The sequence below is a fragment of the Episyrphus balteatus genome, chromosome 1 (assembly GCF_945859705.1).
Source record: "Episyrphus balteatus chromosome 1, idEpiBalt1.1, whole genome shotgun sequence".
NCBI lineage: Eukaryota > Metazoa > Arthropoda > Insecta > Diptera > Syrphidae > Episyrphus > Episyrphus balteatus.
Genome location: NC_079134.1, coordinates 119,260,424 through 119,273,161, shown reverse-complemented (window position 1 = coordinate 119,273,161; position 12,738 = coordinate 119,260,424).

Sequence of the window (12,738 nt, the reverse complement as noted above, 5' to 3'; positions counted from 1 at the left end):
GTTTTTTTGTTTGTTTGTTTTTCACTTTGATAAAACTCAATTTACTTCTTATAAATTGTACCTTTTATACTCGTCGCCAAATGTAGCGTTGTTGTTGATTACTTTTGTTAGTTAAAGAGGATGCCGAAACTGCCGCTCAAATAAAACACGTCTGTTCAGTAATAAATATTTAATTCAACTCCTCTTGGTATACCAAAGATGTATACCAATCAGAATGTTTAGTCTTTTTCTCAATTGGTATAATGTAAAGTAATGCCAAATACATTAAACATTACAACATGAATAATTAATTTTTTTTTTAAGTTAACCTTTTTAAGTTAATACACTGCACATTTTTAATAAATGCATTAACAAGTATATGAGAGGTAAGACATAATCTGCTATTGCTTTTTTTCGTGATTTTAAAAAATTGTTTTTAGATGAATTTTTTTTTAGAGGCGCCACTTGCAATCTTGCCCAGGGGCGCCGGTAGTGCTTAAACCGGCACTGCATTTACCAACGTGGTGGCTTTCACATATATTCACAGACAACACTGTACACAAAAGGGTTTTGGGGGGGAAGACGTAGGAAATTTTCCAGTCTTGGTATTTTTTGTTTATGGATAGCAGCAATGAATCAGGTTTAAATATTATACAATGGTCGGAAAAAGTATTTTGACAAAATGAACATTTTTCTAACTGATGAGAATAATCTGTAACGGTTAAACATAAAATAAGGAAGTTGACGGTTATTTATTAAGTATGTAGTATAATTTTATAATTATATTTTTGAGTTTTCATATTTCAGTATATATATAATTCAGTTCTGCACAATTATGACTTGCAGCACAAGATGCACTAATTTCAATGTTAAGTTCCGCCGTTTTGACCAATTTTTTACAAATCGGGGCCTTAACAAGTCTGTCAGTTTTATACATGCTTGAAACACGTAAAATGCATTACATTACCTTACCAACGTTGAAAAAGAACGTTTGTCAAAATATTTTTTTCCCTCAAAAATTAGTACTTTTTATACAAAAACTGCAGCCTCGAAGCATAATACCAACTATATGACTGACATTGACCATCATGAGATTCACCATAATATACTTAATAAATAACCGTCAACTTCCTTATTTTATGTTTAACCGTTACAGATTATTCTCATCAGTTAGAAAAATGTTCAATGTCAAAATACTTTTTCCGACCATTGTATTATATACATATTTTATATACATATACAGTAGAGTGGAGTGATTTTATTTTTGTTTTTTATTTTCGAATTGGCATAGTAATAAAAAGTTGCGCTATTTATAAACGAACAAAACTGTATATTTAAAATTATTAAATAATTTCATTTTGAGGTGCCCCAAGCCCTCTGAATGCTTAAAAATGGGACTTTTTGACCTTCCAATTAAATGGGGAAAAATAAAGTTACCGGAAATTAACAAAAAACCAAAACTACTATTTTCTAAAAAAACTCTGTTTTGAAGTGGCTGGACTTGTTGATAAATAAATTTATAACATTAACCATTCGTCAATTATTTTTTAAACATTCAGACTTAAATAAGGATACAATAAAGTAATACAGTATTGGATAAACCCTGAATTAATCAACTTTTTTCATTGATAACACTGAACTGAGAATTTTTCTTACTACGTCTGGGGTGCTCGCCGCCCATAGATTCTAGCTTTAAGGGCCTTAAGGCAATTTCCAAATTAAGTCAATTTTTTTTTAAATTGCCCCTCCCCGCTAAACGAAAGGGAATAGACCCCCCCTCCCATACGATTTTTTTCTTGTCTCGACCCAACCTACACGCTCTAGCTATTTGGCAGATGGCTCTTGAATCTTACCTAGAAGAAAAATATTTTTTTTTTTCAAATTTAAGATTATTTAATACTAAAAAGTAATTATTATTAGGTGTGTTTTTTTGTTTATCTATATAGATTTTGTGCAAAAAAACGACATCGGGATTTTTGAAATCCATGCAAACATTTGGCACCACTGTACATATACATTGGCAGCTGTCTGTCAAAAATGTTGCTTTTGTTTTTTTTTTTATTTTAACTCCGAAGTGGGAAGGCCATTACATCCATGTTGGATGCAAACAAAAATTTTCATATGGCTATGGCATCCATTTTGGATTCAAAAAAATTGTTTTTTCACAAAAAACCAAAAATTATCTGTATATTCTTAGCTACATTTTAAGACCATGACCATTAACATTAGTTGCGTCGTTCTTGTGTTATAAGCGTTTGAAGGTAGCCATATTGAATTTTTTTTTCGATTTTCTTAAAATCAAATGTGAAAACTTTTTTATTTTTATTTCTATTTTTTCGAAAAAACTTTGTTAATTTTATATACATATCTGTTCAACAATCTTATCAGGATCCATTTAAGACTTTTATCTGAAAAGTGCATTGCGTATATCTCGAGATATTAACATTTCAATGCAACCATGTCAAACAATTTTTTGATTATTTTTTTCTATGAGAGTATTTTTCAAACCTCGTTTTCTCCGCTTTTTTTTTTTGTTAATATTTTCAGATATTTTTGTATGAACACAACAACTAAAGTACCTTGGCACTACTGTTTTTATCGAGAGAAAGTAAAATCTGGATAATTATCTGGATTTTTCAAAAATCTATACAGATAAAGTTTTTGTTGTTTTTAACACGTAAATTGTCTTGTTTTCAAAAATCTCGATGTCGTTTTTTTGCACAAAATCTATATAGATAAACAAAAAAACACACCTATTATTTAATTTATTCAAATTCAAATAAATAAAAAGACATTATGTTATGTAAGAGTTATTTATGTCCAGAAAGTGAATTAATTGATTACAATTCGTTTTAACCATAAACCACTAAACCCTTACACCTTATAAAAATTCAATAAGTTGTATAAGATTTCGATAGCCCCCTTTTCACGCAAGCATTACTATAAATCTGAGATTCATAAACATTCACAATATCACAGGAACATGTTTTTTTGCTTTTAATTCCCGTTGGCAGTAATATAAAACCAACAAACCCACAACTCTAATCCGAATTCCATTAACTTGGATTGCGGATTAAGCAGCTGATATTTACCTTTTAACGTCTGCACTTAGGGAACTTTTGTTAATTTTAGGTAATGCCGTGAAGAAAAGAAAATTCGTTTGGCTTTTTACATCAGGGTAAAAATATAGTATATGAGTAATCTAGAAAATCACCCTACGACCTTAGCATTCTGCATGTATACCAATGTATGTATGTGCAATTATGCATTACAAATATAGTTCACTTAAATAACATAAGATACGAGTACCTATCTATTAAATTTTCGATTTAAATTTAATTTTGATTTATTGAATTTGCTTAGTACCAAGGTACCTGGGTTGTTGTACCAGTTTATTGGGGTGGTTCACGATATTTTCTCAGTATTTTTCTTGATGGCTACCTTGGATATGGTAAACCATAACGGAAAGCTGTATTCTATGATTGGTAGCAAAAGCTGCTTGTGGAGTCTACCAAGTAGACCAAGAGTTTTGTAAGTTGGCTTAGATCTGTTCTTTTTTGTATCAGGAGGTGAAGATGATGGAAGGTAAAAGTGCTTTGCTGAGTCTCAGTCTTTTTAAGTTGATTCCTAGATACTTAGCGTTGAGTTCGGCTACGATGACTGTTCGCCTCTCCTGGCAGTTATCGTTAGTCTGGTAGACTTTCAGTATGTGAGTGAATCGTCGGCGCAGATAACGTTCTCAAACTTGTACTTGAGAACCGAAAGCTGCTCGTTACATGACATGGAAAGCTCTTTTAAAATAGAAAAACCTTTGGTACTAAAATATTTTGCCTTATTTATTTCGGCATCTTTAAAAAAATAAAATGTCTTTATATGACCACCACCGGTTCTATGGAAATTTCTGGTTCTCGAAAGTTATGTTAATGTCAAGTCTATTTCTAAAATAATACATGAAACACCATTCTAGGACCACGGTTCCCATTGAACCATAATACTCGTTCTCAATGAACTGCACGCTGTTATACTCGATTTGCGTTGCGCTCTTGAATCCAAACAAATTAAAGTATTTGTTGTTGTTAGGTATCAACTTGTACATATATTTTATTCAAGAGAAAAGAACAAACTTTATAAAAAACATAACTTGAATGGCAAACGAGCAGAAAATTGTGGCTTTAAACCAATTTGAAACTTAAAGATCGTCCCCTGTAAAATTTGCTTTTTGTGACAGAACTATTTTGCTTTACGGCGACGATATGTTATAGATATTAGGTAACTATAATCTTGGACTTCGGCACATCGGCACCGGTATATAACGAGATCTTTTTAACCATTCACACCGCGTATCAAGTAGATTTCATTTGATATTTTCGCTTTTATTAGTGCTAATTGAGCCTCTCGAAAAAAAACCAATACCAAACAAAAAGCCAAATAAAACCCCATGCACTTTGTATATAAAATCTAGATTTTATATACATTATACAAAGCCCATGCATTCGTTATAAAAATGTTTCATCATTGACTTAATATATATGGACTGCTAGAAGCATATTCAGGTTGGTTCCATTTGTTTCTTCGCGATACTAGCGCCCTAAAAAAAAGTGGAGAATAAGTGCAACATTTTTGACGAAGTGCGAAAGGAACAAATATAGAAAAACTGAGAAAGCACTACCTTTTAACGACAGATGTCATTCACTAAAAGTTTCCTCTTTTCGCCGTCTAAGGTTATACCGCTAGTAGAGCTAGAAAGATGTGGAATCATTTTTTTTTTCAATTTTTGTATGGAAAAGTCAAACGACTAGCAGTCCATATATAGTAGGTCAATGTGTTTCATTTTGTTCTTATATCTTATCAGAAAGAGATTTTAAGACGACACCTAGTTTTGACTAGATGTAGTTCATAACTGTTATACAAGTGTTATTGTGACTTGGGAAATAGCTTTCCACGCCATCTACCTCTTGGAGCGGAAACCTCAAAATGATATAGATTTTTTTTCGATCTGCCGTTCGATGTAGTTTCCATGAAGCCTGGTACGCTGCTCGCGCTAAATTTTAGCTCCCATACAAATTATCGAAAATTTTTAGCCGAGATAAAATGGATCCCATACAAGTTATCGATAACTTGTATGGGAATTTTATCTCAGCTAAATTTTAGCGCGAGCAGCGTACCAGGCTTAAGCCTGGGTATGCCTGGTATGGGAATTTAACCGGCTAAAATTTAGAGCGAACAGCGTACCAGGCTTAACGCGCGGAAATTTGATTGGTACGCAGATCGAGCTAAAATCGATCGAGATAAAATTCCTATACAAAGTTATCGATAATTTGTATGGGATCATTTTTAGTTCGGTACTGCGTACCAGGCTTTAAGGGGTAATAACACTTTGTAAGCACAAAATCGAGTGTCATTTTCATCAGCGTATAAAACAAAGGCGAAACATTATTTTCTTTTGGAGTTTGTTTAGTTTGTTTAAGTATATCCATAAGCCTGGTACGCTGCTCGCGCTAAAATTTAGCTGAGATAAAATTCCCATACAAGTTATCGATAACTTGTATGGGATCCATTTTATCTCGGCTAAAAATTTTCGATAATTTGTATGGGAGCTAAAATTTAGCGCGAGCAGCGTACCAGGCTATAGGTAACAGAATAGGCTAATGTTAAAATTTGTAATGATGTGAAATTTTGTAAACTCCGGCGTAGTTCAGGATGATCGCAAAATCCTGTGCTCCCATCGCATCGGGCGACCAACTAACTCCTACAGTTTTTAACCGATTGCACAGTGGGTCACCTCCCATACAAAGTGCGGTCAAAAATATAATGACCATTTTTTTTTAATGAAACACCTGTATTATCATTTTATATGATTTTTTATTGCAAAAAATGCATCAAGTCAGTTTTTTAAAATTTTGGTTATTTTCAAGAAAAATAAAAAAAGGTAAAAAAAATTTTTTTTTTGAAAATATAAAAAAAAATGGTTAATGCCGGAAATGGACCTGCCTGTCAGTCGAGCACTTTACCCTTACCCTCTAGTTCAGTCTTTTATAAAAATAATAGTGCCAAAAAGGAATTTTTTTAGTTTTACGTTGTAATTTTTTTTTCTCCGTGTATCGTCATTTAAACTCGTATTACTCGAAAAGGGGAAAAAAGGGGAAAAAACGGCGCTATTATTTCGAAAGGTAGGACGGTATTCTTCATTTGAGAACTTAAATTGTAGAGGGCACTCGAAGGCAAACCAACTAAATCTCTAATTTAATGAAAATTGAGCTAAATAAAAATGGTTAAAATTGCTTCGCTAACGAGCCCCATTACAATTAGCCTTAATGTTATTTAACAATATAATTTATGTTTTTAGAAAGTATTAACCTTCTCGTTTAATATCCATAACAATTTAATACTGTTCACAATTTTTAACACCCGCTATCACTATCGCAAGTTCACACCTTATAGCCTGGTACGCTGCTCGCGCTAAATTTTAGCTCCCATACAAATTATCGAAAATTTTTAGCCGAGATAAAATGGATCCCATACAAGTTATCGATAACTTGTATGGGAATTTTATCTCGGCTAAAATTTAGCGCGAGCAGCGTACCAGGCTTATAACTGCAGCGATTAAAAAACTGTACCTTTTTTTATAATACCGACTTTGAATGGCTATTAAGAAATGAAAAAAAGGGTAGCCGTCAAATTTTTTTTGGTTTTGGTTCGATGGGAGATTGTAGAACGTTGTTTAATCATTGGATTTTAAAAAATTGACATTTACTTTTTTTATTTTTGACCTATGGCGGGACCCACTGTGGATTGGGCTGAAATTTTGTGACTAGCTATTTTTTTGAAATATTAAAATTTAACGATTTTATGGTCTTTTTTTCATCGAATTTTGTTATCAAGCCTGGTACGCTGCTCGCGCTAAAATTTAGCTGAGATAAAATTCCCATACAAGTTATCGATAACTTGTATGGGATCCATTTTATCTCGGCTAAAAATTTTCGATAATTTGTATGGGAGCTAAAATTTAGCGCGAGCAGCGTACCAGGCTTTAAGCCTGGTACGCTGCTCGCGCTAAATTTTAGCTGAGATAAAATTCCCATACAAGTTATCGATAATTTGTATGGGATCCATTTTAGCTCAGATAAAATTTTTCGATAATTTGTATGGGAGCTAAAATTTAGCGCGAGCAGCGTACCAGGCTTTAGAATGAAATAATGGGCACGTTCAGAAAATATTAGGGACTAGATATTTAGGCAACGTCATTTTTTGAACGGAAATTTGATTAAATTGACTAAATTAGTTTGGATCTGATAGTCCGGTCAAATTAGACTAAAATAAGGGGGTCAGGTTACATTAATTCCCAGCAAGCTGAAAATTGGTAGGATTGTTGTAAACACCATCATAAATTAAATCTAAAAAGTCCTCATCGATCCAAGGTCTGGAAAAAAATTTACGGGGGGTCAAAGGTCACAAAAACTGGTTTTTCACGATTTTCAGCAAAACGGTAAGTCTTATCAAAAAATTTTCAACGCAAGAATTGTAGACCAGATTATTATATATAAAAAGTGTCATGACACTTTTTTTCCTAAGACCCACCGTTTCTTAGGTATAACGATTCAAAAAGTTGAAGTTGAGTTGTAAACGTCATAATTAGGCGTATTCTGAAAAAAAAAACTCCTAACTGAAAAGTTCCTGAAATTTCATTATTTTTTTAGCTTGAATTTCGTTCTTCAATGGTTAAGAATATGGGAAAGCAAAAAAAAAATGGAAATTTTCGCCATTTTTCCGATTGGGGCCCTTCTCCCGAAACCATTTTCCTGGGAATTTTTGTTTAGAATATGTCTGAATATATACAGGGTGTGCAATAGAGAATGGACAACCCTTAAACGGCTGATAGCTACACTTATGACTGTTCTAAAAAGAGATAGAAAAAAGTTCTATCGCAACTAGTTCATAAAATATTGGCTTTTTTCGTTCAGTGTATTTTAAATTTTATCATCTTATGTTTTCGTTCACTACAACCACGAATGTATGAATTTTACTTATTTCTTTTTTTTATCATTTTCTACAATAATTGTATGAGTACATAAAAGCTTTAAAAACTGCAAAGCTATTGCACATTTTTGTAAAAAAATTTTTGAAATCTGTTTTTTGATGCAAAACGTAAAAAAAGTATTTATGAAAAATTTTAAACACCTGTGATATAAAATAAATCTATAGAAACCTAAGTGGCCAACTTTCTTAAAAATATTCTCGTCTAAGGGGAATATTTTTAAGAAAGTTGGCCACTTAGGTTTCTATAGATTTATTTTATACCACAGGTCATAAACAAAAAATACCAAGACTGGAAACTGAGCGGTCTATCGTTGTGTTCGTGTTGGATGTGTGGTGAATGTCGTGAATCTATAAATGTGTGCGTGTTAACGTCATTTACCAACGTGGTGGCTTTCACATATATTCACAGACAACACTGTACACAAAAGGGTTTTGGGGGGGAAGACGTAGGAAATTTTCCAGTCTTGGTATTTTTTGTTTATGCCACAGGTGTTTAAAATTTTTCATAAATACTTTTTTTACATTTTGCATCAAAAAACAGATTTCAAAAATTTTTTTACAAAAATGTGCAATAGCTTTGCAGTTTTTAAAGCTTTTATGTACTCATACAATTATTGTAGAAAATGATAAAAAAAAGAAATAAGTAAAGTTCATACATTCGTGGTTCGTGGAAAAAAAGCCAATATTTTATGAACTAGTTGCGATAGAACTTTTTTCTATCTCTTTTTAGAACAGTCATAAGTGTAGCTATCAGCCGTTTAAGGGTTGTCCATTCTCTATTGCACACCCTGTATATATTCAGACATATTCTAAACAAAAACAGGAAAATGGTTCGGGAGGAAGGGCCCCAATCGGAAAAATGGCGAAAATTTCCATTTTTTTTTTGCTTTCCCATATTCTTAACCATTGAAGAACGAAATTCAAGCTAAAAAAAATAATGAAATTTCAGGAACTTTTCAGTTAGGAGTTTTTTTCAGAATACGCCTAATTATGACGTTTACAACTCAACTTCAACTTTTTAAATCGTTACACCTAAGAAACGGTGGGTCTTAGGAAAAAAAGTGTCATGACACTTTTTATATATAATAATCTGGTCTACAATTCTTGCGTTGAAAATTTTTTGATAAGACTTACCGTTTTGCTGAAAATCGTGAAAAACCAGTTTTTGTGACCTTTGACCCCCCGTAAATTTGTTTCCAGACCTCGGATCGATGAGGACTTTTTAGATTTAATTTATGATGGTGTTTACAACAACCCTACCAATTTTCAGCTTGCTGGGAATTAATGTAACCTCGAATGTCTAAATTGACCGGACTATGATGTTATTGTCAAATTTCGAAATTTATTGAAGAATTTCACAGACCGCATGGGGTAGACACCAAATTTCACTTAACATTAATGAATAAATAATATTAATTATAACCGATAATGCACTTTTTACTGGTTTTTCACACAAAAAAATTAAATTTTGCTAAATTAATTCTTTAATTCAAAACAATCTGCTGTCATGTTGACAAAAAAAACTTTCCTAAATTTTTCGGGAAAATTTTCTTGCCTAACTTTCCAGTTAGCTTTCCAATAAAATTACCTAAATTGGAAAGATATTTTTTGACAGCTGACCAATCAGAGACCGAGAAATTACCTAAATATTTAGTGCCTAACGTTTCTGAACCTGCCCAATGTTTTCAAACTAATGCCATTTTTTTAAAAATTAATATTTCAAGGGCGATACAGTACAATGTACATACATTGTATATTATATTCTTATAGTACTCTCATGAAGTAGAATTTTCTGTTTTGCGTCGCCACAGTTCGCTAGTTTATTTTGTTTGAACCTTATGCAGAAAATTGAAATGCAGATCTACCAAAAGATGTCGCTAAAGTATTTTCTTCGATTGATAGTACTATAGAAATATATACATATACATTATACAATGGTACATATATGTCGTTTGCTTGGGTCATTTGTTGCCTCACTTTTGTTAGTTTTGTGAAGGAAATCCAGAGGGCCATTTGTTATTTTTTTGTAATAATAACAAGTAAAATAACGGTATTTAACAAAAACAAGCAAAAATGAGTCCAAATTTAACAGAAACATTTGTTTTTTTGCGCTTGGGAAGGCTTTAATGCAAAAGATTCGGTACGAACTGCTAATATCATGGCTGGTAATACAGGCTCAAAATTTGTATTACCGACAGCTTGAGGTTAAACTTGTAAGGTATTTATTTGTATACAAGAAAATAAAATGCACGACTGGGTCGCACGAACTTGCACTTAGAGTTAAAGTTGCTTAAATTATTAAGACTTTTTATATAGAAATTTGGAAAAAAAAACAAAATTCGTTTTTTTTAAAAATAAAATAAAATCTGAAATTAAATTGCCCTCCAAAACAAGTATGCAGTTTTGATTGATATATTAACATGCATTTTTAGAAAAAAAATTTTCAAAATCGTTAGAGCCGTTTTTTAAAAAACTAATTTTGTATAAATATTTTTTTGGAAAAAAAGTTTTAAAATAAAATTGGTATGTCATTTGGTAGAAATCACTAATCAACATCTAAAAACAAAATTTCAAAAAAGTTCAATGTCCCGTTTTCGAAAATTTGATTTTTCAAAAAAAAATTTTCAAATTTTTTTTAAAAATCCAAAAATTATTTTTTTCAAAATTTTATTTTTGGTTTATATTTAAATTATATAAATGCTTCTCCACAAAAAGTTTCGTTGAAATCGAATAAGCAGTTTCGGAGATAATCGGATTTGAAAAAAACGGTTCTATGGCAGGTACCGTTAATAATGATTTTCAAAAAAAATTTTTTTCATTGAAAGATAGACCTTAGCTTAAAACTAACATTTGAATTTTTTAAACAAAATCGTTGGAGCCGTTTTCGAGATATTTCAATTTTACTAAAATCGGTATATGACAAGTACCGTTATTTTTGGTCCAAAAAAATTAATTCCAAAAACCCCTCTGGAGAGTCGCTACATACCAAGTTTGACATTAATCGGTCCATCCGTTTAGGCTGTAGCTCCTTATACAGACAGACAGACAGACTGACAGACTGACAGACTGACAGACAGACTGACAGACTGACAGACTGACAGACTGACAGACTGACAGACAGACTGACAGACTGACAGACTGACAGACTGACAGACTGACAGACTGACAGACTGACAGACTGACAGACTGACAGACTGACAGACAGACAGACAGACAGACGGACTTCCGGGACCCACTTTTTTGGCATTGTCTACCATCGTAATATCATGGAAAAATGTTATCTCAACTTTTTTTTTTTGTACGAATGCATAACATGATATATAGTACCTATATCGCAAGTAATAATATTTTGTTGGTGTATTCCTTACCGTTACTTACTTTCGGTTGCCTTGTAAACGTGTTGCACCCGCGATAGCTTCGAATTTAAATTCCTCTTTGTATTTTTTTCATTGTATTCTTTTTCTTATTTATTTTTTATGTTTTAAGATTATTGATTTAACGTCATGGCGGTCATAAGTAGCCTAGCTTGATGACCCAATTAACGCAGAAAGCGCCGTTTTGATACCAAAACTTGTGAAACCTATGAGTTATAAATGGATTAATTGAAATAATGTGATTTCAAGAAAAACGAGTGTTTAGGCTGTCCTAAAACCACTTCGTTGCATTGAGGAATCAGATCAAGTCTTTGATTCTGAGATTTTATCTATATCGTTGAAAAATTCACTGCCCAGAGAGAGCACTCTACTTCTAGCAAGGGCAGGACATTGGCATAGGAAGTGGAAGACCGTTTTTTTTTCCTGCTGATTCTAACAACTGCGACAAAAGGTGTTGTAAGCAATACCTAGCTTTGCAGCGTGTTCTCCTATCTGCCAATGTTCCGTGCATACCGCAACGATCCTGCTAATTTCTTTTCTGAGTCTAGAGATTAGATCATATGTTTTGGATTTATTATAGGTAGGCCATATTTTTCTAGATATGGCGCAGCTAGTCAAGCTGTGCCACCTATTGTTAGCTTTTGTTAAGTAATTTAAAAAGATCATGCCCTTCATGACTCCTATGAGTATGCTAACTATTTTTGCTAGTGACTCATGAAGGGTCGATCCTAGCCTGGCCAGTTCATCCGCCTTTTCATTGCCTTCAAAACCACTGTGACCTGGGATCCAGATTAGAGTGATTGTGAGGCTTCCACTCAGCAATGAGAGTTCCTCTCTGCATTGCTGAACCAATTTAGAGCATGTCATGGCCGAAGCAATTGCTTTTATAGCTGCCTGACTATCTGTTAGTATAGCTACGTTTTGATTTTGATTTATCCTTAGTAATTTGCAAGCTTCTTTAATTCTGCTTGGAATACACTAGCAGAATTTGGTAGTCGAAAGGATTTTGAGATATTAAGGGATTCATAGTAGACACCCGCACCGACCCCACAGTCCATTTTTGAGCCATCAGTAAAAATGCAGGTGTCAAAACTCTCTCGTGACAGTGTCCTCTTCCCAGTCTGTTCTCGACGGGAAGCTGACCTTACAATTCTTTACCGTGTTCAAAGCAGGAGTGCAGTAGTCCGTGGGTGTTAGAAGCATATCCGATGGTATTAAATTTGTTGTGTCACTGTGACCAAAAGGTTTCTTTTAGCCTTAAAACGCTACAAGACACCTGTTATTTAATTTGAAGGTCTATGGGTAAGAGGTGCGCCTCAGTGGGGAACGATCGCAGAGTTCCAGTCGT